This window comes from Oncorhynchus gorbuscha, unplaced genomic scaffold, assembly GCF_021184085.1.
Source record: "Oncorhynchus gorbuscha isolate QuinsamMale2020 ecotype Even-year unplaced genomic scaffold, OgorEven_v1.0 Un_scaffold_2224, whole genome shotgun sequence".
NCBI lineage: Eukaryota > Metazoa > Chordata > Actinopteri > Salmoniformes > Salmonidae > Oncorhynchus > Oncorhynchus gorbuscha.
The window spans coordinates 41040-67500 of record NW_025746793.1 but is presented as its reverse complement, the minus strand read 5'-3'; the positions used below and the strand labels follow the sequence as shown (position 1 = coordinate 67500).

General features: G+C 41.7%; 1 pseudogene; it reads right to left on the bottom strand.

Moving 5' to 3' along the window:
* The window catches only part of LOC124025300, a 73401-nt pseudogene that overhangs the window by 7054 nt on the left and 39886 nt on the right, over positions 1–26461 (bottom strand).

Sequence of the window (26461 nt, the reverse complement as noted above, 5' to 3'; positions counted from 1 at the left end):
CAAACGGCCCTTTATCCCTAGAAGAAAAGCTTGTCTCTGATGGAAGAGAATGGTGTGAGAGAGGACGGAGAGGGGAAAGAGGGGAGAAGGAGAGGAGGAGGAGAGAGGAAAGAGAGAAGGAGAGGAGAAGGAGAGGGGAAAGGGAGGAGGAGGAGAGAGGAAAGAGAGGAGGAGAGGGGAAAGAAAGGAGGAGAGGAGAGGAGAAGGAGAGGGGAAAGAGAGGAGGAGGAGAGAGGAAAGAGAGAAGGAGAGGAGGAGAGGGGAAAGAAAGGAGAAGGAGAGGAGAGGAGAAGGAGAGGGGAAAGAGAGGAGAAGGAGAGGAGGAGGAGAGAGGAAAGAGAGAAGGAGAGGAGAGGGGAAGGAAAGGGGAAAGAGGAGAAGGAGAGAGGAAAGAGAGGAGGAGGAAAGGGGAAGGAAAGGGGAAGGAGAGGGTAAGTCATGGAGAAGGATAGGCAGAAGGAGACGGTAGGGTTCTAAGAGACATTGTTCTAGTGAGGTGGATAGGCTTCTAAGAAGCAGTGCTCTAGTGCGATGGAAAGGGTTAGGAGAGGGGAAAGAGAGGAGAAAGAGAACAGAGAGATAGAGAGAAAGAGAGAGAGAAAGAGGAGACAGACACTGCGAGGGAGCGAAAGAGGCAGGGAGAGATGGAGCCCTCAGGCTCCTGAGTGCTCTCGTTCCTCTCCAGCTCCTTTAGGCAATAACACAAAGGGATAAATCAGTCCGGCTCCACTCTGCTAGGTGTGTGTTTGAGCTCTGCTGTGCTAAAGCTGCATCATGTTGCTGGCTGCCTGCCTGTGGGTCAAAGTAACGTTAACATGACGTCCGCTGTGCTTGGCCTGCTTTAGGTTGCTGGGTTAGAAGAGGAAGTGACACACTACAGAGAATTCTGGATGAGATTCCAGTGAGATGGATAGGGTTCTAAGAACAGGATTCGAGTGAGGTGGAAATGGGTTCTAGGAAGCAGGGTTCTAGTGAGGTGGATAGGGTTCGAAGAAGCAGGGAACCTGTGAGGAGGTTTGGGTTATAAGAAGCAGGGTTCTCGTGAGGTGGATAGGGTTCTAAGAAGCATGATTCTAGTGAGGTGGATAGGGTTCTAAGAAGCAGTGTTCTAGTGAGGGGGATAGGGTTCTAGGAAGCAGGGTTCTAGTGAGGTGGATAGGATTCTAAGAAGCAGTGTTCTAGTTAGGGGGATAGGGTTCTAGGAAGCAGGGTTCTAGTGAGGTGGATAGGATTCTAGGGGAAATGTTCTAGTGAGATGGATAGGGTTCTAGGAAGCAGGGTTCTAGTGAGGTGGATAGGGTTCTAAGAAGCAGGGATCTAGTGAGGAGGTTTGGGTTATAAGAAGCATGATTCTAGTGAGGTGGATAGGGTTCTAAGAATCAGGATTCTAGTGAGGTGGATAGGGTTCTAAGAAGCAGGGTTCTAGTGAGGAGGATTGGGTTTAAAGAAGCAGGGTTCTAGTGAGGTGGATATGATTCTAAGAAGCAGGGTTCTAGTGAGGTGGATAGGATTCTAGGGAAAAATGTTCTAGTGAGATGGATAGGGTTCTAGTGAGGTGGATAGGGTTCTAAGAAGCAGTGTTCTAGTTAGGGGGGTAGGGTCCTAGTGAGGGGTATAGGATTCTAAGAAGCAGGGTTCTAGTGAGGGGTGTAGGGTGCAGTTTCAAGGTTCTAAGAAGGGTAGTACAAGGTTCTAAGAAGCATAACTAGGATAATTCACTCAGAACGGTTCTATGAAGGATCTAAAGGGTTTTAGAGCAGAGAAAGGTTCTAGTGAGGATCAAGGAAGACTAGAGCAGAGAAGGGTTCTAGCCTTGTTGAGGAGTAGCTTCTAGTGGTCCTACAGGGGTGTATGAATGGTTCAGTTCAGGAGAAAGGGCCCATGCAGATTTCATCATGCAGATACAGACATACAGACAGGCAGGCAGGCAACAAGCAACAGTAAAGTGTAAAGCTGTGTGCCTTTTAATGTATTCAACTGTGCGCATGTTTACTGAACCGAAATATAAACGCAACACATAAAGTGATGATCCCATGTTTCAAGAGCTGAAATAAAAGATCCCAGAAATGTTCTCAAATTTTGTGCACAAATTTGTTTACATCCCTGTTAGTGAGCAATTCTACCCTGCCATGATAATCCATCTACCTGACAGGTGCGACATATCAAGAAGCTGATTAAACAGCATGATCATTACACAGGGGCACCTCGTGTTGGGGACAATAAAAGGCCACTCTAAAATGTGCATTTTTGTCACACAACACAATGCCACAGATGTCTCAAGTTTTGAGGGAGCGTGCAAATTGGCATTCTGACTTCAGGAATGTCCACCAGAGCTGTTGCCAGAGAATTTCATGTTCATTTCTCTAACATAAGCCGGCTCCAAAATCTTTTTTGAGAATTTGGCAGTACTTCCAACCGGCCTCACAACCGCAGACCACATGTTACCACACCAGCCCAGGACCTCCACAACCGCAGACCACATGTTACCACGCCAGCCCAGGACCTCTACAACCGCAGACCACATGTTACCACGCCAGCCCAGGACCTCCACAACCGCAGACCACATGTTACCACGCCAGCCCAGGACCTCCACAACCGCAGACCACATGTTACCACGCCAGCCCAGGACCTCCACAACCGCAGACCACATGTTACCACGCCAGCCCAGGACCTCCACAACCGCAGACCACATGTAACCACACCAGCCCAGGACCTCCACAACCGCAGACCACGTGTAACCACACCAGCCCAGGACCTCTACAACCGCAGACCACGTGTAACCACACCAGCCCAGGACCTCTACAACCGCAGACCACATGTAACCACACCAGCCCAGGACCTCCACAACCGCAGACCACGTGTAACCACGCCAGCCCTGGACCTCCACAACCGCAGACCACATGTAACCACACCAGCCCAGGACCTCTACAACCGCAGACCACATGTAACCACACCAGCCCAGGACCTCCACAACCGCAGACCACATGTAACCACACCAGCCCAGGACCTCCACAACCGCAGACCACATGTAACCACACCAGCCCAGGACCTCTACAACCGCAGACCACATGTAACCACGCCAGCCCAGGACCTCCACAACCGCAGACCACATGTAACCACACCAGCCCAGGACCTCTACAACCGCAGACCACATGTAACCACACCAGCCCAGGACCTCTACAACCGCAGACCACATGTAACCACACCAGCCCAGGACCTCCACAACCGCAGACCACATGTAACCACACCAGCCCAGGACCTCCACAACCGCAGACCACATGTAACCACACCAGCCCAGGACCTCCACAACCGCAGACCACATGTAACCACACCAGCCCAGGACCTCCACATCCAGCTTCTTCACCTGCGGGATCGTCTGAGACCAGACACCCAGACAGTTGATGACCAAAGAATGTCTGCACAAACTGTCAGAAACCGCCTCAGGGAGCGCTCATCTGCGTCCTGACCGTCTTCACCGGGGTCATGACCTGACTGCAGTTCAGCGTCGTAACCGACTTCAGTGGGGAAATGCTCACTGGCCTCGCTGGAGAAGTGTGGTCTTCACGGATGAATGCCGTTTTCAACTGTACCGGGCAGATGGCAGACGTGGCGTCATGTGGACGAGCATGGTGGTGTTGTGGTTACGGTATGGGAAGGCATAAGCTACGGACAACGAACACTGTTGCATTTTATCGATGGCAATTTGAATGCACCGTGAGGAGATTCTGAGGCCCATTGTCGCCCCATTCATCTTCCATCACCTCATGTTTCAGCATGATAATGCACAGAGATACCGTGAGGAGATCCTGAGGCCCATTGTCGCCCCATTCATCTTCCATCACCTCATGTTTCAGCATGATAATGCACAGAGATACCGTGAGGAGATCCTGAGGCCCATTGTCGCCCCATTCATCTTCCATCACTTCATGTTTCAGCATGATAATGCACAGAGATACCGTGAGGAGATCCTGAGGCCCATTGTCGCCCCATTCATCTTCCATCACTTCATGTTTCAGCATGATAATGCACAGAGATACCGTGAGGAGATCCTGAGGCCCATTGTCGCCCCATTCATCTTCCATCACCTCATGTTTCAGCATGATAATGCACAGAGATACCGTGAGGAGATCCTGAGGCCCATTGTCGCCCCATTCATCTTCCATCACCTCATGTTTCAGCATGATAATGCACAGAGATACCGTGAGGAGATCCTGAGGCCCATTGTCGCCCCATTCATCTTCCATCACCTCATGTTTCAGCATGATAATGCACGGCCCCATGTCGCAAGGATCTGTACACAATTCCTGGAAGCTGAAAATGTCCCAGTTCTTTCCATGGCCTGTATACTCACCAGACGTGTCACCCATTGAGCATGTTTGGGATGCTCTGGATCGACGTGTACGACAGCGTATTCCAGTTCCCGCCAATATCCAGTAACTTCACACAGTTATTGAAGAGGAGTGGGACAACATTCCACAGGCCACAATCAACAGCCTGATCAACTCTATGTGAAGGAGATGTGTCGCGCTGCATGAGGCAAATGGTCACACCAGATACTGACTTTAAAAAAAATAATCCACACCCCTACTTTTTTTGTGACCAACAGATTCATATCTGTATTCTCAGTCATAAATCCATAGATTAGGACCTAATGAATCTATTTCAATTGACTGATTTCATATATGAGCTGTAACTCAGTAACATCTTGTAAATGGTTGCATGCTGCATTTATATTTTTGTTCAGTGGATATATGAGTGAGTATATGATTCAGTGTATGAGTGAGTATATGATTCAGTGTATGAGTGAGTATATGATTCAGTGTATGAGTGACTATATGATTCAGTGTATGAGTGAGTATATGATTCAGTGTATGAGTGAGTATATGAATCAGTGTATGAGTGACTATATGATTCAGTGTATGAGTGACTATATGATTCAGTGTATGAGTGACTATATGATTCAGTCTATGAGTGAGTATATGATTCAGTGTATGAGTGACTATATTATTCAGTGTATGAGTGAGTATATGAATCAGTGTATGAGTGACTATATGATTCAGTGTATGAGTGAGTATATGATTCAGTGTATGAGTATATGAATCAGTGTATGAGTGAGTATATGATTCAGTGTATGAGTGACTATATGATTCAGTGTATGAGTGAGTATATGAATCAGTGTATGAGTGAGTATATGATTCAGTGTATGAGTGAGTATATGATTCAGTGTATGAGTGAGTATATGATTCAGTATATGAGTGAGTACATGATTCAGTGTATAAGTGAGTGTATTTGACAACTCATCTGTGATTTTTCTGTGATGTAATTAGTAGTTGTGTTATGTTGAACTGTATGTGAATGCTGTGTGCGTGTGTATTCAAATGCATGTCATCCTTCCAGCCAGCCAGCCAGCCAGCCAGCCAGCCAGCTAGCCAGCCAGCCACCCAGCCAGCCACATCCAACTCCCCACCCCATCCCACTTCCCCCCCCGCACGTTCCTTCTCTCACCTGGAAGGTGTGATGGGGGTGAGGTCCTTCCCCATGGTTTGGATCACCCGGCGCCCCCACACCCAGAGGCCGCAACAGATTCCAACGCCCCCGTAGAACAGCAACCAGATGGGGGTGGCGGCGTCCTGCATCACCCCGCCTTGTTCATAGATCATCCACAGCGCCACCAACGGGCCAATGGCGTTACTGCCAGGGGTTGGGGGGGGGGTAGAGGATATAGAAGGACAGATTTATGAATAACTCATTAGAACTTATAGTTTTGTGAATAAAATGATATGGCAGTTTGCAGTGGGAGAGGTAGTCGTTTTCCTTTCTGTTTGAGAGGGAAGTCGGTGTTAGGTAGTTTCCTTTCTGTTTGAGAGGGAAGTCGGGTCAGGTAGTTTCCTTTCTGTTTGAGAGGGAAGTCGGTGTTAGGTAGTTTCCTTTCTGTTTGAGAGGGAAGTCTGTGTCAGGTAGTTTCCTTTCTGTTTGAGAGGAAGTCGGTGTTAGGTAGTTTCCTTTCTGTTTGAGAGGAAGTCGGGTCAGGTAGTTTCCTTTCTGTTTGAGAGGAAGTCGGGGTCAGGTAGCTTCCTTTCTGTTTGAGAGGGAAGTCGGTGTTAGGTAGTTTCCTTTCTGTTTGAGAGGGAAGTCGGGTCAGGTAGTTTCCTTTCTGTTTGAGAGTGAAGTCGGGGTCAGGCAGCTTCCTTTCTGTTTGAGAGTGAAGTCGGGGTCAGGTAGCTTCCTTTCTGTTTGAGAGTGAAGTCGGGGTCAGGCAGCTTCCTTTCTGTTTGAGAGGGAAGTCTGTGTCAGGTAGCTTCCTTTCTGTTTGAGAGGGAAGTCGGGGTCAGGTAGTTTCCCTTCTGTTTGAGAGGAAGTCGGTCTTAGGTAGCTTCCTTTCTGTTTGAGAGGAAGTCGGTGTCAGGTAGCTTCCTTTCTGTTTGAGAGGAAGTCTGTGTCAGGTAGCTTCCTTTCTGTTTGAGAGGGAAGTCTGTGTCAGGTAGCTTCCTTTCTGTTTGAGAGGGAAGTCGGTGTCAGGTCGTTTCCCTTTCTGTTTGACACTAGTCTATTGGATTATATGGCAAATGAGGTGAATGTTAGCAAAGGTTGTAGTTGTGTGAACACATGGAATAGTAATTGTGTTGTGTTGACTGGTAGTCAGCTGTAGGGTTGGAAAATTCTGGAAACTCTGAAAATTCTGTAGGAAAAAAAACGGATTTCTGGAACACCTGGCAACTTTCGGGAAAGTTTGAGGAATTTAGAAATCCTAGTCACCTGACGTCATTGCCTCCGTGAGCAAAAGATCCGAAGCATGCAGTAAGGATCTGCAGGAAGTGGAAGAGCAGGTAGACGGTCGGTTTGTCCTTATCCCCTTCATCCTCTTCTGCGGAGTCATCCAGCGGGACAGGAGCACCCGGCGCCCCCGCCTCCTCGCCCCCCAGGTCAGACGCCAGCTTCATCTCCACGCCGCCCTCCTCCGCCTCGATCTCGGCCTCTGCCACGGCGTTACAGTACGACGAGTAACTATCATAGCGAACTCTCTTCTTGGTAAAGGACACGCTCCCGACCTCTCCCCTTCCCCACCAGCTTCTCGCTGTCCTCTCGGGCCTCTCGGGCCTCGCGGGACTCGGAGGCGGAGCAGCGGCTGGACCGGCATGCCACAGATGGCGGCCGTGTAGCAGGTGTAACTGTTGTTGCGACGCAGCAGGCGGTAGTTGTTGTCTGGCGTTGGGGCGGAGTTGTCGTCCTCAATCGTCCCAGGTGGATCTTGTGGAGCAGGTCTTTGTAGAGACCAGAATCCTTGTGAACCGTGTGGTACACCTGGCCGTCGCTGCGGATGTGTTCCCCACCGAAGGTGAAGCTGCCGTTGGACAGTGGGGACTTGGACATGGACAGAGTACCGTTGGTCATGGAGTGGGTTCGTCCTGAGGAGAGGAGGAGGGGGGTGAGCAATACAACACTTATATTATATATTACATAGAAATACTATACTAATACTACAATATTATCATATTAACTGAGTGCACAAAACATTATGAACACCTGCTCTTTCCATGACAGACAGACCAGGTGAAAGCTATGATCCTTATTGATGTTAAATCCACTTCAATCAGTGTAGATGAAGGAGAGGAGACAGCTTAGAGAAGGATTTTTAAGCCTCGAGACAATTGAGACATGGATTGTGTACGTGTGCCATTCAGAGACAGGGTGAATGGGCAAAAGATGTAAGTGCCCTTGAACGGGGGATGGTAGTAGGTACCAGGCACACCGGATTGTGTAAAGAACTGCAACGCTGCTGGGTTTTTCACACCCAACAGTTTCTCGTGTGTATCAAGAATGGTCCAACACCCAAAGGACATCCACACAACTTGAAGCATTGGAGTCAAAATGGGCCAGCATCCCTGTGGAACAGCTTTCGACACCTTGTAGAGTCCATGGCCCGACGAATTGAGGCAGTTCTGAGGGGAAAAGGGAGGGTGCATTTCTGTTAATAAAATAACTGGTTTAAACTTCTAACCTGACAGTCTCTGGTACTGTTCCCTGTAGGATTGGAATCATTCGCTGTTGTAACCATGACGTAACATTTATATAGCTTGCTAGCTAGCTAGATGGCTGTGCTAGAAATTATAGAATCATGCTAGGGCAATTGTTTCAATGCACCTACTAAATGTGAAATTACAAGACAAAAAGGACACTTACCTAAACTGTTCCTCTTTGTATCCTCTTGGTTGTGAAGCTAGAGTAGCTAGCTAATCTCCTTTCCCAGAGGGTGGGACTTTCATAATCCTTCACATTAAACGACAACCACTACAGGATTCTTCACTTGGTGATGAGGATTCTCGATACCATACCGTCTCGCCAACACAATAATGTGATGTGATTAGACTGTTAACATAGCTAGAACGAGCTGTGGCTCAAAGCAGCCTTAAACATCTTCAATGAGAAATTAATGTTTGCCATATACAGAGTTGAAATATCTAGCCACCACTTTGAATTGAATAACAATGCTTGCGAACTTCAGAGCTGTAAAGATTTGACAGGCAAGTACAAACGCATACTGGCCTGCACAGCCATGCACAGAGCCCTGACCTCAACCCCATTGAACACCTTTAGGATGAATTGGAACACCGACTGCGAGCCAGGCCTTATCGCCCGACCTCCCTAATGCTCTTGTGCCTGAGTGGAAGCAAGTCCCCGCAGCAATGTTCCAACATCTAGAGGAAAGCCTTCCCAGAAGAGTGGAGGCTCTTATAGCATCAATGTTCCAACATCTAGTGGAAAGCCTTCCCAGAAGAGTGGAGGCTGTTATAGCATCAATGTTCCAACATCTAGTGGAAAGCCTTCCCAGAAGAGTGGAGGCTGTTATAGCAGCAATGTTCCAACATCTAGTGGAAAGGCTTCCCAGAAGAGTGGAGGCTGTTATAGCAGCAATGTTCCAACATCTAGTGGAAAGCCTTCCCAGAAGAGTGGAGGCTGTTATAGCATCAATGTTCCAACATCTAATGGAAAGCCTTCCCAGAAGAGTGGAGGCTGTTATAGCAGCAATGTTCCAACATCTAGTGGAAAGCCTTCCCAGAAGAGTGGAGGCTCTTATAGCAGCAATGTTCCTACAACTAGTGGAAAGCCTTCCCAGAAGAGTGGAGGCTGTTATAGCAGCAATGTTACAACATCTAGTGGAAAGCCTTCCCAGAAGAGTGGAGGGCTGTTATAGCAGCAATGTTCCAACAACTAGTGGAAAGCCTTCCCAGAAGAGTGGAGGCTGTTATAGCAGCAATGTTCCAACATCTAATAGAAAGCCTTCCCAGAAGAGTGGAGGGCTGTTATAGCAGCAATGTTCCAACAACTAGTGGAAAGCCTTCCCAGAAGAGAGGAGGCTGTTATAGCAGCAAAGGGGGGGACCAACTCCATATTAATCCGATGATTTTAGAATGAGATGTTCGAAGAGCAGGTGCCCACATACACTACCTTCCCAAAAGTATGTCAATATTTGAATTATTTATTTTATATAGTCCATTTTTACTCGTCTTTATCAAGGGTGTCAATCATTTCAAACCCCACTGTATGTACTTGTATGTAATTACAGTATGTGTTGATATATATATATACAACCATATATGGGCATATAACACATAGAAGTAACATATGTACAGGTAACTGCCAGAATAAAGGAAACACTTCAGTAAATGAGGGATATTATAGTATTTTGAAAGCAGGTGTTTTCCCACAGGTGTGGTTCCGGAGTTAATTAACCAATTAAAACATCCCATCATGCTTAGGGTCATGTATAAAAATGCCCAGTTGCCGATTATTTTGGCTATCATGGCTAGAAGAAGAGATCTCAGTGACTTTGAAAAGAGGGTCTCAAATGAGCCTAGGGGGTTTAAAGGGTGTGTGTGTCTGTCAGTCACCAGATCTCAACCCAACTGAACACTTATGGGAGATTCTGGAGCTGCGCCTGAGACAGTGTTTTCCACCACTATCAACAAATCACCAAATTACGGAATGGCTCATGGAAGAATGGTGTCACATCCCTCCAATAGAGTTCCAGACACTTGTAGAAGCTATGCCTAAGCACATTAAAGCTGTTCTGGCAGCTCGTGGTGGCCCTATTAAGACCCTTTATGTTGGTGTTTCCTTTATTCTGGCAGTTACCTGTAGATGACCATTTATCATGGGACTGACCATAGACACGTCCTTTGGGCAGGGCAGTGCCTCCGTTGGCCAGTTGGCTGTTGAGCTCTCCGGTGGACTCTCCTCTCCGTGACTCTCCTCCGGTACCACCCGTTAACGGCAGCACAGCGTCGTCTGTCCCCTTGGCGCCCGGTAGCTCCTTGAACACGGGAAGCTCCTCCTCTTCCTCCTCAGGGATCTGTTCTAAGGACTCGTCTGAGATCCTGGACAGGGCAGCTCGCTCCTTCTTTATTCGACCTGACCGGGGGGACAGTGACAACACATTTACACACACATACACACTGTACACACATACCGTCGCAACTCATTAAAGAACAGCGACAAGGCTCCTTTTTTCTGCCTGACCAGTGAGGATGATATGTACACAATAACAATAATAATAATAATATTAACAACAATAATATATACTATTAACAACAATAATAATACTATTAACAATAATAAATAATACTATTAACAATAATAAATAATACTATTAACAATAATAATATATACTATTAACAATAATAATATATACTATTAACAATAATAAATAATACTATTAACAATAATAAATAATACTATTAACAATAATAAATAATACTATTAACAACAATAATAATATATACTATTAACAATAATAATATATACTATTAACAATAATACATAACACTATTTACAATAATATACACTATTAACAATAATAAATAATACTATTAACAATAATAAATAATACTATTAACAATAATAATATAATACTATTAACAATAATAATACATACTATTAACAATAATAAATAATACTATTAACAATAATAAATAATACTATTAACAATAATAAATAATACTATTAACAATAATAATATAATACTATTAACAATAATAATATAATACTATTAACAATAATAATACTATAACAATAATAAATAACAATAATAATACATAACTATTAACAATAATAAATAATACTATTAACAATAATAAATAATACTATTAACAATAATAAATAATACTATTAACAACAATAATAAATAATACTATTAACAATAATAAATAATACTATTAACAATAATAAATAATACTATTAACAACAATAATAAATAATACTATTAACAACAATAATAAATAATACTATTAACAATAATAAATAATACTATTAACAATAATGGATAACACTATTTACAATAATAAATAATACTATTAACAACAATAATAAATAATACTATTAACAATAATACATAATACTATTAACAACAATAATAAATAATACTATTAACAATAATGGATAACACTATTTACAATAATAAATAATACTATTAACAACAATAATACTATTAATATGAATACATAATACTGTTATAATATTATCAATAGTAATAATACTAAAAAAATGAATAAATAATAATAATACTATTGACAATAAATAATACTATTAACAATAATAATCTAATTAATAATAATATTACATAATACTATCAATAATAAAATAAATATTTAAAATAGTATTAATAATAATAATATATAATAATAATACTGTTAATAATAATAAATACTGTTAATAAGTATAAATACTACTGCTAATAATTATAAATAATACTAGCAATAATAATATAAATAATAATAATATTATTAATAATAATGATATTAATAATACCACTACTACTAATAATACTAATAATAATATATATAATAATATTAATACTACTAGTAATAATATTAATAATAATTATAATAATTATAATAATAATACTAGTAATAATACTACTACTAATAATAATTATAATAATACTATTAATAATACTATTGATAATGGTATTAATAATACCAGTACTACTAATAATAATACTAATAATATTAATAATAATAATAATACTAATAATACTATTGCTAATACTATTGATAATGCTATTAATAATACTACTATTAATACTAATATATTGAACTCTCAAAGCAACAACATAAAACAAGCAATTAAAAACAACTTTAATCATCAAGGGTAGATGGGACGGCCAAGAGACTAAATGTTGAGAAAGTTCATGGCTTGATTGACATATACACTCTGGTATGATGATATGCACACACACACAGAAATATAGGTCTAGAAAATCAATGGACATTTGAGTCATTTATAGCAGACACTCTTATCCAGAGCCACTCACAGTTAGTTAGCTACCTTAAGATACTGTAGCTAGGTGGGACAACCGCATCTCACTTAGTTAGCTACCTTAAGATACTGTAGCTAGGTGGGACAACCACATCTCAGTTAGTGCATTCATCTTAAGATAACTAGGTGAGACAACTACATATCACAGTTGGTTGCATTCATCTTAAGATAGCTAGATGGGACAAACACATATGCGACTTGTTTCAGGAAATTAGGCGTACAGTATGTTGCAAGTCACGACTTCGCAGGTTATTTGAACGTGTATTCATTTTTGTTGTATCAAAATGCGTCTTTTTGGCAGAAATGCCTTCTGGAACATTTTAACTTGCATGTGCATCAATAACAAAACTTGTATATACGTATAAAGTTGTTGATATTACAATGCCACAGAAAAAGTCAGAAACCTTCGCTACCCATGATTGGCTGAGATAATGAATGGGCTGGACATGCAGAGAGATGAGTTTCGGATTGGTCTGCCGTGTAGCGTCTTCTGTCTATAAAATGAGCTGCTCGTTATGCGTAATCCTTTCTACTGCACCCCCCCCCCCCCGCCGAAACGTATAATGTTAGTCATGGAGAACTACAAATGTATTGCTACTGTTCTCAATAACATCGCTGCCCTGAAATTATCAGGCGCTATCGACAAAACGTCCGTGGGAAAAAGTTGTGATGGACTACTTCCACGAGGACGATTCTTATGGCATTGCAAGGTTCAGTGTGAACCAGAGTGACTTGACACAACGGGCCAAGTAAGCTGTACAAACAAAATGGAAACGATACAGAATGTTTTATTTCATAAAAAGGGGTTGCAGTCTGTCGTGAAACGTTTATCCATGTATACTGGTAAGGGTCAAGCTTCAGTTTCAGATATTATACGTTTCTGATATTGTCAGAAAGCTGTTTTCATTGTAAGTTAAAGCTTAATTGTTAGCTAGCTAGCTAATGTTAGGTGGCTGGCTCTCTAGCTAACAGTACGTGTATGATCTGTGGAGTACAATCTCAGAAAGCCAATTGCATTGCTAGCTATAGCCTAATGATAGCTAGTTAACACTGATCCTATTTGGTGACAATCTGTTCGTATTGCTAGGACTCTCAAATAAAATTGTATTAGTCACATGCACCGAATACAACAGGTGTAGACCTTACAGTGAAATGCTTACTTAAACAACAATGCAGTTCAATATATAGAGTTAAGAAAATATTGTGGAGGTCTCCTGAGTGGCGCAGCTGTCTAATGTACTGCATTGCAGCACTAACTGCGTTACTACAGATCCTGGTTCGATTCCAGACTGTGTCGCAGCCGGCCACGCCCGGGAGGCCAATGAAGCGGTGCACAAATGGCCCAGCGTCGTCCGGGTTTAGGGGAGGGTTTGGCCGGCCGGGTTGTCCTTGTCCCATTGCGTTTCCAGAGACTTCTTTGGCGGGCCGGGCGCAATTCACGCTGACACGGTCGCCAGGCGTACAGTGTTTCCTTCGACACATTGGTGCTTCTGGGTTAAGTGAGCATTGTGTCAAGAAGCAGTGCGGCTTGGCGGGGTCGTGTTTCGGAGGACGCACGCCTCTCCTGGGTCCGTACGGAGGTTGCAGCGAAGGAACAAGACTAACTACCAATTGGATATTATGCAATTGGGGAGAAGGGTAAAAACAATTTGGCTATGGAGAGCGTGATCACACAGTCGTCCGGAATAGCTGGTGCTCTCATGTATGCTTCAGTGTTGCTTGCCTCAAAGCAAGCATGAAAGACATTTAGCTTGTCTGGTAAGTTCGCAGTTGGTTTTCTCTTTGTAATAGTTTTTTTCCCATAATTTTGCACGCCCAATTTTTCAGTTTTTGAATTGTTAAAAAAGTTTGAAATATCCAATAAATGTCGTTCCACTTCATGATTGTGTCCCACTTGTTGTTGATTCTTCACAAAAAAATACAGTTTTATATCTTTATGTTTGAAGCCTGAAATGTGGCAAAAGGTCGCAAAGTTCAAGGGGGCCGAATACTTTCGCAAGGCACTGTAGATGAGGACTTTTGGGAGATAGTGTGGTCTACAATTTATCATGAGGTACTCTACCTCAGGCGAGAAATACGAGAAATACGTCGAAACTTTAATATCAGACATCGCGCACCAGCAGTTGTTGACAAATAGACGCACACCCCCGCCCCTTGTCTTACAAGACGTAGCTGCTCGCTCCTGCCGATGCACGGAAAACCCAGCCAGCTCTATATCTCGTCGTTCAGCCACGTCTCAAAAAGACCTGTAGAACACACCTGACTCTGCTCCACCAGTCAAACAAGGATAATGGTCTAATACCTCCCATCAGAAAGACCTGTAGAACACGCCTGACTCTCCTCACCAGTCATACAAGGAGAATGGTCTGATGCCTCCCATCAAAAAGAGAGCTGGCCCGAGCAAGCACAGGTTACACCTGAAGCATGAGGACCTGCAGCGAGTGGTGAACTTCATCAACAACTACACAGAGGATAATGCAATAGGTGTTACCAGGACGTCACCAAGGACACAAACACTTTGATGGAAAGCTGCTGCCATCCCATGTAACAAAAGCAGGGGTGTGGTGTCCCTACAACACGTAATGATTATGTAATTGACCTCCAACATGATTGGCACTATTTTTATTGATCTCCCATTATTTTCTGTATTTTCTAGAGGTACGTGTAGTTAGGTCTGTCTTCCTTCAGGAGGACAGACCTGTGATGTCAGGGACAGAGGAACAACTACCAATTTTACAGAAGCTGTTAAGTCAGCCAAGCTGAAGAAGCAAGAGCAGCATCTCCTGCTGGTTCAGAGTGAGCAGTCTATCAACCAGAAGCTGTTAAGTCAGCCAAGCTGAAGAAGCAAGAGCATCATCTCCTGCTGGTTCAGAGTGAGCAGTCTGTCGACCAGAGGCTGTTAAGTCAGCCAAGCTGAAGAAGCAAGAGCATCATCTCCTGCTGGTTCAGAGTGAGCAGTCTGTCGACCAGAGGCTGTTAAGTCAGCCAAGCTGAAGAAGCAAGAGCAGCATCTCCTGCTGGTTCAGAGTGAGCAGTCTGTCGACCAGAGGCTGTTAAGTCAGCCAAGCTGAAGAAGCAAGAGCAGCATCTCCTACTGGTTCAGAGTGAGCAGTCTATCAACCAGAAGCTGTTAAGTCAGCCAAGCTGAAGAAGCAAGAGCAGCATCTCCTACTGGTTCAGAGTGAGCAGTCTGTCGACCAGAAGCTGTTAAGTCAGCCAAGCTGAAGAAGCAAGAGCAGCATCTCCTGCTGGTTCAGAGTGAGCAGCCTGTCGACCAGAAGCTGTTAAGTCAGCCAAGCTGAAGAAGCAAGAGCAGCATCTCCTGCTGGTTCAGAGTGAGCAGTCTGTCGACCAGAAGCTGTTAAGTCAGCCAAGCTGAAGAAGCAAGAGCAGCATCTCCTGCTTGTTCAGAGTGAGCAGTCTGTCGACCAGAGGCTGTTAAGTCAGCCAAGCTGAAGAAGCAAGAGCATCATCTCCTGCTGGTTCAGAGTGAGCAGTCTGTCGACCAGAGGCTGTTAAGTCAGCCAAGCTGAAGAAGCAAGAGCAGCATCTCCTGCTGGTTCAGAGTGAGCAGTCTGTCGACCAGAGGCTGTTAAGTCAGCCAAGCTGAAGAAGCAAGAGCAGCATCTCCTACTGGTTCAGAGTGAGCAGTCTATCAACCAGAAGCTGTTAAGTCAGCCAAGCTGAAGAAGCAAGAGCAGCATCTCCTACTGGTTCAGAGTGAGCAGTCTATCAACCAGAAGCTGTTAAGTCAGCCAAGCTGAAGAAGCAAGAGCAGCATCTCCTGCTGGTTCAGAGTGAGCAGTCTGTCGACCAGAAGCTGTTAAGTCAGCCAAGCTGAAGAAGCAAGAGCAGCATCTCCTGCTGGTTCAGAGTGAGCAGTCTGTCGACCAGAAGCTGTTAAGTCAGCCAAGCTGAAGACGCAAGAGCAGCATCTCCTGCTTGTTCAGAGTGAGCAGTCTGTCGACCAGAAGCTGTTAAGTCAGCCAAGCTGAAGAAGCAAGAGCAGCATCTCCTGCTTGTTCAGAGTGAGCAGTCTGTCGACCAGAAGCTGTTAAGTCAGCCAAGCTGAAGAAGCAAGAGCAGCATCTCCTGCTGGTTCAGAGTGAGCAGTCTATCGACCAGAAGCTGTAAAGTCAGCCAAGCTGAAGAAGCAAGAGCAGCATCTCCTGCTTGTTCAGAGTGAGCAGTCTGTCGACCAGAAGCTGTTAAGTCAGCCAAGCTGAAGAAGCAAGAGCAGCATCTCCTGCTTGTTCAGAGTGAGCAGTCTGTCGACCAGAAGATGGTTGCTGACTGCAAGACCACATCAGTCAAACGTTTTCCATTATTTTTACTATTTTCTACATGGTTGAATAATGGTGAAGACATCAACACTATGAAATAACACATACGGAATCATGTAGTAACCAAAAAAAGTATTAAACAATAAAAAAGTAGCCACCCTTTACCTTGACAACAGCTTTGCAAACTCTTGGCATTCTCTCAACCAGCTTCATGAGGTAGTGATAGAAGAATTCTAAATTCCTGTATGTTTTATTGCCAAAACCAATTCGCACTAATTTCTAATTCATTAATGAGTTGTAAGTTCATTAATTATGCATGAAGTAGATTGAGACCAGTCTTAAAAGCCAAAGGTAACAGCGTTTATTACAAGAGAGTACTAAATGCGTACACACATTTCTCCACAGGTTATAAACTGGAAATGACATCATCAGTTTCCCACACTCTCTCCGATTCTCATAAGTGCCCATTGTTTTTAGGTCTGGAACTCTTCTTCTACTCCCCCCATAAAACTAAAATCCAAACTGTCTAAAAGATATACTTTTCTCCACTAATGGAACACCACCCAAACATTTCTCATCTGTCTGAAAAACTATAGCATCTCCACCCCTTAAACCCCGAGAGGCACAGACAATTAATTTGTTCTGCTTACATTTTCAGTAACAGCCAAGAACCAAGAACCCATACTTTTCATACCATAACATAATAATATTAGAATAAATAGTTCTAATCAATAATGTATACATAATTAATCATTTAAACTATAATTTCCTCTATCAGGTAGTCACCTGAAATGCATTTCAATTAACAGATGTGCCTTGTTAATTTGAGAAATGTCATTCCTTCATAATGCATTTGAGTCAATCAGTTGTGTTGTGACAAGGGAGGGGTGGTATACAAGGTAGGGGTTAAATTAAATGGACTGCTACACGGGCCCAGTTATATTATATAACTGGTTGATGTGGATAGAAAACACTCTAAAGTTTCCAAAACGGTTAAAATGGTGTCTGCGAGTATAACAGAACTGATTTAGAAGGCGAAAACCTGAGAAAAATGCATTCAGGAAGTAGTTTTTTGGTGGTTTTGTAGTTTTCTATATCCATTTCAGTATCCATTGACTTAGGATTCCATTTGCAGTTCCTATGCCTTCCACTAGATGTCAACAGTCTTTAGAAATCGTTTCAGGCTTGTATTCTTATAAATGAGGGAGTAAGACCAGTCTGAACGAGTGGACCCTAACGTGACGCAGCGTTTTTTCAGGCGCATGTGCTTTTCTTGTTTACCTTTTATATTGACAAAGTTATTGTCCGGTTGAAATATTATAGATCACGTAGGCTAAAAAACAACCTGCGGATTGAATATAAACATCATTTGACATGTTTCTATGAACTTTACGGATACAATTTGGATTTTTTTGTCTGATTGTTTTGACTGCGTTTGAGCCTGCGTTTGAGACTGCGTTTGAGCCTGTGATTACTGAAGAAAACGCTTCTAACAAAACGGAGGTTTTTGGATATAAAGAGACTTCATCGAACAAAAGGAACATTTATTGAGTAAATTAATGTCTTCTGAGTGCCACCATATGAAGATCATCAAAGGTAAGGGATACATTTTCTCTCTATTTCTGAGTTTTGTACGCTTCTGCTTGGCTGGTTACTGTTTGTAATAATTTGTCAACTGGGCTATGTTCTGGGCTAGGTATGTTCTGGGCTAGGTAGGCTTTCGCCGAAAAAGCATTTTTATAAATATGACACTGTGGTTTAACAAGAAGTTAATATTTAAACCTATGTCAAATATGTTTTGTTTTCTGAATTTTTATAATGAGCATTTCTGTCATTGAATTTGGCGCTCTGCAACCTCACTGGATGTTGGCCAGATGGAACACTAGCGTCCCACATACCGTGGAGAGGTTAAACCCTCCTGCTGTGTCCGGTTGAATTGGAAAGTTTTCTTGTAGTTTTCTGGTAGTTTTCTTGTAGTTTTCTTGTAGTTTCTGGTAGTTTTCTGGTAGTTTTCTGGTAGTTTAATTGATCTGATTGTCATGACTTTGTTCACTTTGGGCATCTGAACACACAAAATACATTTTGATGATTTGGCGCTCTGCAATCTCATTGGATGTGAGAGGTTAAGTAAACAAATATGGAAGATGGTATTTAACCAAATAAGGTGAAGTCATATTATGCCAAGAACAGCTCAAATAAGCAAAAATAAATGACCGACCATCATTACTTTAAGACATGAAGGTCAGTCACAAGGGGACATTTCAAGAACTTTGAAAGTTTCTTCAAGTGCACTCGCAAAATCCATCAAGTGTTATGATGAAACTGGCTCTCGTGAGGACCGCCACAAGAAAGGACGACCCAGAGTTACCTCTGCCGCAGAGGATAAGTTCATTAGAATTACCAGCCTCAGAAATTGCAGCCCAAATAAATGCTTCACAGAGTTCAACTAACACAGATCTCAACATCCACTGTTCAGAGAAGACTGTGTGAATCAGGCCTTCATGGTCGAATTGCTGCAAAGAAACCACTACTAAAGGACACCAATAAGAAGAACAGACTTGCGTGGGCCAGGAAACACGAGAAATGGACATTAGACCGGACATTAGACCTGGACTGGACAAGCACCACCTGCCTGGACAAGCACCACCTGGACTGGACAAGCACCACCTGCCTGTACAAGCACCACCTGGACTGTACAAGCACCACCTGGACTGGACAAGCACCACCTGCCTGTACAAGCACCACCTGGACTGTACAAGCACCACCTGCCTGTACAAGCACCACCTGGACTGTACAAGCACCACCTGGACTGTACAAGCACCACCTGCCTGTACAAGCACCACCTGGACTGGACAAGCACCACCTGGACTGGACAAGCACCACCTGCCTGGACAAGCACCACGTGCCTGGACAAGCACCACCTGCCTGGACAAGCACCACCTGGACTGGACAAGTACCACCTGCCTGGACAAGCACCACCTGGACTGTACAAGCACCACCTGCCTGGACAAGCACCACCTGGACTGTACAAGCACCACCTGCCTGTACAAGCACCACCTGGACTGGACAAGCACCACCTGCCTGTACAAGCACCACCTGCCTGTACAAGCACCACCTGGACTGGACAAGCACCACCTGCCTGTACAAGCACCACCTGCCTGTACAAGCACCACCTGGACTGGACAAGCACCACCTGGACTGGACAAGCACCACCTGGACTGGACACAGCTAGACAAACGTATGTTTTTGAGAAGATCAGAGAGTTTCGCGACGAAGAAGCTACGGACATCACATGCCCTGCACCGAAAGTCAAGGGCAGGGAAGAAACAGGCTCTCCGAAAATAGATTCCCTTGTTCATGCGTGGTTCGGACGGACCAGTTCATCACTGGGGGAAGAGTTCCCAGTCCTCAGCACTATCAGCATTGCCTCTATTCACATAACTCTCTCCTAACACACACGCTATAAGTCACTGCTACTATTCATTATTTTATCCTGCTGCTCAGCTACATTACCCCTGATTATAATGCTTATAACTACCTCATTAATCACCAGTATCACTGATATGGTCTTGTAATACTTTATTTTATTCCCTACTGACATTGATACTTGTTCTTTTTTTCTTTATATTGATATTGCTACTATGCAAGTAAACATTTCGCGGAGACAACAGTAGATCACAGTCCGCCATCTTGAGATAGCTACTGTATCTTGAGATAGCTACTGTATCTTGAGATAGCTAATGTATCTTGAGATAGTTACTGTATCTTGAGATAGCTACTGTATCTTGAGATAGCTGCTGTAGGTGGGACAAACATAGTACTCACAGTCACAGTGAGTACATTTTTAGAGACAAGCGGATAAGGTTAAATTTCACACACAGTATAAACACACACGTACAGTTTGCGGACGGAAGTGTGTTGTGATTGACAAAGCATCTGTCTGTCTGTCGTGTTGATCTGGTTGTGTTTATGCTTGTGGAAAGAGCAGAGGGACCTCTCCACTACGTTCCTGTTAGTGGAATGTTATGCAGCCGTCAGCTGATCTGGGGAGAGAGAAACCTAATCCTAACGTTTAGAAAGTGCTTAGCAACCACTCAATCAGAAACAGTTTGACTCTCACAGCAGCAGTGTGTGTGTGTGTGTGTGTGTGTGTGTGTGTGTGTGTGTGTGTGTGTGTGTGTGTGTGTGTGTGTGTGTGTGTGTGTGTGTGTGTGTGTGTGTGTGTGTGTGTGTGTGTGTGTGTGTGTGTGTGTGTGTGTGTGTGTGTGTGTGTGTGTGTGTGTGTGTTTGACCTTGACTTCAGCAGGCAACACTCACATTAGGACTTAATTACGCCTGCATACCAGAGTCAATGTGTTTAGAGTCAAAACATTGAAGTTTATGCATTATGATGCATTAACATGACACTACAACATTCTATAACAGTCATGTTAGAACCTCATTAACATGAAACTACAACATTCTATAACAGTCATGTTAGAACCTCATTAACATGAAACTACAACATTCTATAACAGTCATGTTAGAACCTCATTAACATGACACTACAACATTCTATAACAGCCATGTTAGAACCTCATTAACATGACACTACAACATTCTATAACAGTCATGTTAGAACCTCATTAACATGAAACTACAACATTCTATAACAGTCATGTTAGAACCTCATTAACATGACACTACAACATTCTATAACAGTCATGTTAGAACCTCATTAACATGACACTACAACATTCTATAACAGTCATGTTAGAACCTCATTAACATGAAACTACAACATTCTATAACAGCCATGTTAGAACCTCATTAACATCACACTACAACATTCTATAACAGTCATGTTAGAACCTCATTAACATGAAACTACAACATTCTATAACAGCCATGTTAGAACCTCATTAACATCACACTACAACATTCTATAACAGTCATGTTAGAACCTCATTAACATGAAACTACAACATTCTAAACATGAGAACCTCATTAACATCACACTACAACATTCTATAACAGTCATGTTAGAACCTCATTAACATGAAACTACAACATTCTATAACAGCCATGTTAGAACCTCATTAACATCACACTACAACATTCTATAACAGTCATGTTAGAACCTCATTAACATTAAACATTCTATAACAGCCATGTTACCTCATTAACATCACACTACAACATTTAACTATAAACAGTCATGTTAGAACCTCATTAACATGACACTACAAACATTCTATAACAGTCATGTTAGAACCTCCAACATGTTAGAACCTCATTAACATGAAACTACAACATTCTATAACAGCATGTTAGAACCTCATTAACATCACACTACAACATTCTATAACAGTCATGTTAGAACCTCATTAACATGAAACTACAACATTCTATAACAGTCATGTTAGAACCTCATCACACTACAACATTCTATAACAGTCATGTTAGAACATTAACATGAAACTAAACATTCTATAACAGTCATGTTAGAACCTCATTAACATGACACTACAACATTCTATAACAGTCATGTTAGAACCTCATTAACATGAAACATTCTATAACAGCCATGTTAGAACCTCATTAACATTTCTATAACAGTCATGTTAGAACCTCATTAACATGAAACTACAACATTCTATAACAGTCATGTTAGAACCTCATTAACATGAAACTACAACATTCTATAACAGTCATGTTAGAACCTCATTAACATGACACTACAACATTCTATAACAGTCATGTTAGAACCTCATTAACATGAAACTACAACATTCTATAACAGCCATGTTAGAACCTCATTAACATGACACTACAACATTCTATAACAGTCATGTTAGAACCTCATTAACATGAAACTACAACATTCTATAACAGCCATGTTAGAACCTCATTAACATAACACTACAACATTCTATAACAGTCATGTTAGAACCTCATTAACATGAAACTACAACATTCTATAACAGCCATGTTAGAACCTCATTAACATGACACTACAACATTCTATAACAGTCATGTTAGAACCTCATTAACATGAAACTACAACATTCTATAACAGCCATGTTAGAACCTCATTAACATCACACTACAACATTCTATAACAGTCATGTTAGAACCTCATTAACATGAAACTACAACATTCTATAACAGCCATGTTAGAACCTCATTAACATCACACTACAACATTCTATAACAGTCATGTTAGAACCTCATTAACATGAAACTACAACATTCTATAACAGTCATGTTAGAACCTCATTAACATGACACTACAACATTCTATAACAGTCATGTTAGAACCTCATTAACATGAAACTACAACATTCTATAACAGCCATGTTAGAACCTCATTAACATCACACTACAACATTCTATAACAGTCATGTTAGAACCTCATTAACATGAAACTACAACATTCTATAACAGTCATGTTAGAACCTCATTAACATGAAACTACAACATTCTATAACAGTCATGTTAGAACCTCATTAACATGAAACTACAACATTCTATAACAGTCATGTTAGAACCTCATTAACATGAAACTACAACATTCTATAACAGCCATGTTAGAACCTCATTAACATCACACTAGAACATTCTATAACAGTCATGTTAGAACCTCATTAACATCACACTACAACATTCTATAACAGTCATGTTAGAACCTCATTAACATCACACTACAACATTCTATAACAGTCATGTTAGAACCTCATTAACATGAAACTACAACATTCTATAACAGTCATGTTAGAACCTCATTAACATGACACTACAACATTCTATAACAGTCATGTTAGAACCTCATTAACATGAAACTACAACATTCTATAACAGCCATGTTAGAACCTCATTAACATCACACTACAACATTCTATAACAGTCATGTTAGAACCTCATTAACATGAAACTACAACATTCTATAACAGTCATGTTAGAACCTCATTAACATGAAACTACAACATTCTATAACAGTCATGTTAGAACCTCATTAACATAACACTACAACATTCTATAACAGTCATGTTAGAACCTCATTAATATGAAACTACAACATTCTATAACAGCCATGTTAGAACCTCATTAACATGACACTACAACATTCTATAACAGTCATGTTAGAACCTCATTAACATGAAACTACAACATTCTATAACAGCCATGTTAGAACCTCATTAACATAACACTACAACATTCTATAACAGTCATGTTAGAACCTCATTAACATGAAACTACAACATTCTATAACAGCCATGTTAGAACCTCATTAACATGACACTACAACATTCTATAACAGTCATGTTAGAACCTCATTAACATGAAACTACAACATTCTATAACAGCCATGTTAGAACCTCATTAACATCACACTACAACATTCTATAACAGTCATGTTAGAACCTCATTAACATGAAACTACAACATTCTATAACAGCCATGTTAGAACCTCATTAACATCACACTACAACATTCTATAACAGTCATGTTAGAACCTCATTAACATGAAACTACAACATTCTATAACAGTCATGTTAGAACCTCATTAACATGACACTACAACATTCTATAACAGTCATGTTAGAACCTCATTAACATGAAACTACAACATTCTATAACAGCCATGTTAGAACCTCATTAACATCACACTACAACATTCTATAACAGTCATGTTAGAACCTCATTAACATGAAACTACAACATTCTATAACAGTCATGTTAGAACCTCATTAACATGAAACTACAACATTCTATAACAGTCATGTTAGAACCTCATTAACATGAAACTACAACATTCTATAACAGTCATGTTAGAACCTCATTAACATGAAACTACAACATTCTATAACAGCCATGTTAGAACCTCATTAACATCACACTAGAACATTCTATAACAGTCATGTTAGAACCTCATTAACATCACACTACAACATTCTATAACAGTCATGTTAGAACCTCATTAACATGACACTACAACATTCTATAACAGTCATGTTAGAACCTCATTAACATGAAACTACAACATTCTATAACAGTCATGTTAGAACCTCATTAACATGACACTACAACATTCTATAACAGTCATGTTGGAACCTCATTAACATGAGACTACAACATTCTATAACAGTCATGTTAGAACCTCATTAACATGAGACTACAACATTCTATAACAGTCATGTTAGAACCTCATTAACATGACACTACTACATTCTATAACAGTCATGTTAGAACCTCATTAACATGACACTACAACAGCCATGTTAGAACCTCATTAACATGAAACTACAACATTCTATAACAGCCATGTTAGAACCTCATTAACATCACACTACAACATTCTATAACAGTCATGTTAGAACCTCATTAACATGACACTAAAACATTCTATAACAGTCATGTTAGAACCTCATTAACATGACACTACAATATTCTATAACAGCCATGTTAGAACCTCATTAACATCACACTAGAACATTCTATAACAGTCATGTTAGAACCTCATTAACATGAAACTACAACATTCTATAACAGCCATGTTAGAACCTCATTAACATGACACTACAACATTCTATATTAGCCATCTTAGAGCTCTAATAACATAACATTACAACATTCTATAACAGTCATGAAATATTTAAACAATGCTATGTTACTGAATGTCTAGATTTAGAACAATATAAAACATTCCAACAGTTGACGCAACTAACTGTCACTGTCAATTAAATTCTAGAGAGTTCTACGGTCATGTTTAGTGATCATGTTTAGTGATACCCTCTAACCCAGAGAGTTCTCTCAGGCCACGGTCATGTTTAGTGATACCCTCTAACCCAGAGAGTTCTCTCAGGCCACGGTCATGTTTAGTGATACCCTCTAACCCAGAGAGTTCTCTCAGGCCACGGTCGTGTTCAGTGATACCCTCTAACCCAGAGAGTTCTCTCAGGCCACGGTCGTGTTCAGTGATAGAACTCTCTGGGTTAGAGGGTCTCAGGCCACGGTCATGTTTAGTGATACCCTCTAACCCAAAGAGTTCTCTCAGGCCACGGTCGTGTTCAGTAAGTGCAAAGTGGAAGAATACAGTCAAACAGAGGAACCCCACTACCACTACATAGTCCAATGATACCTACTGGAATATGGTACTACGCTCAGAGTTCATGGAGCTTACCAAGGGTTGCATATTTCAAACTGGAAGCTCACTTTACCCTTCTGAACATACCAACCAAATGCATACCTACCTAACCTGAACACAAAGCAAACTTTATATACAGTGCCTTCGTTAAGTATTCAGACCGCTTGACTTTTTCCAGATTTTAGTTACGTTACAGCCTCATTATAAACTGGATTAAGTAAACAATTTTCCTCATCAATTTACACAAACTACCCCATAATGACGAAGAAAAAAACAGTTTTTAAGAACCTTCCAGAAGGACAACAATCTCTACAGCACTCCACCAATCAGGCCTTTACAGTAGAGTGGCCTGATGGAAGCCACTCTTCAGTAAAAAGCACATGACAGCCCACTTGGAGTTTGCTCAAAGGCACTTAACTTCTTGGTGACGGGGCAGTATTTTCACGTCCGGATGAAATGCATGCCCAAATTCAACTGCCTGCTGCTCATTCCCAGAAGATGAGATATGCATAGTATTAGTGGTTTTGGATGGAAAACACTCTGAAGTTTCTGAAACTGTTTGAATCATGTCTGTGAGTATAACAGAACTTATTTAGCAGGCGAAACCCCGAGGACAAACCATTCAGATTTTTTGTTGTTGCGGTCACTCTCTTGTCAATGGGTTTTCATTGGGAATACAGATTTCTAAGGGACATTATTATAGTTCCTATCGCTTCCACTGGATGTCAACAGTCTT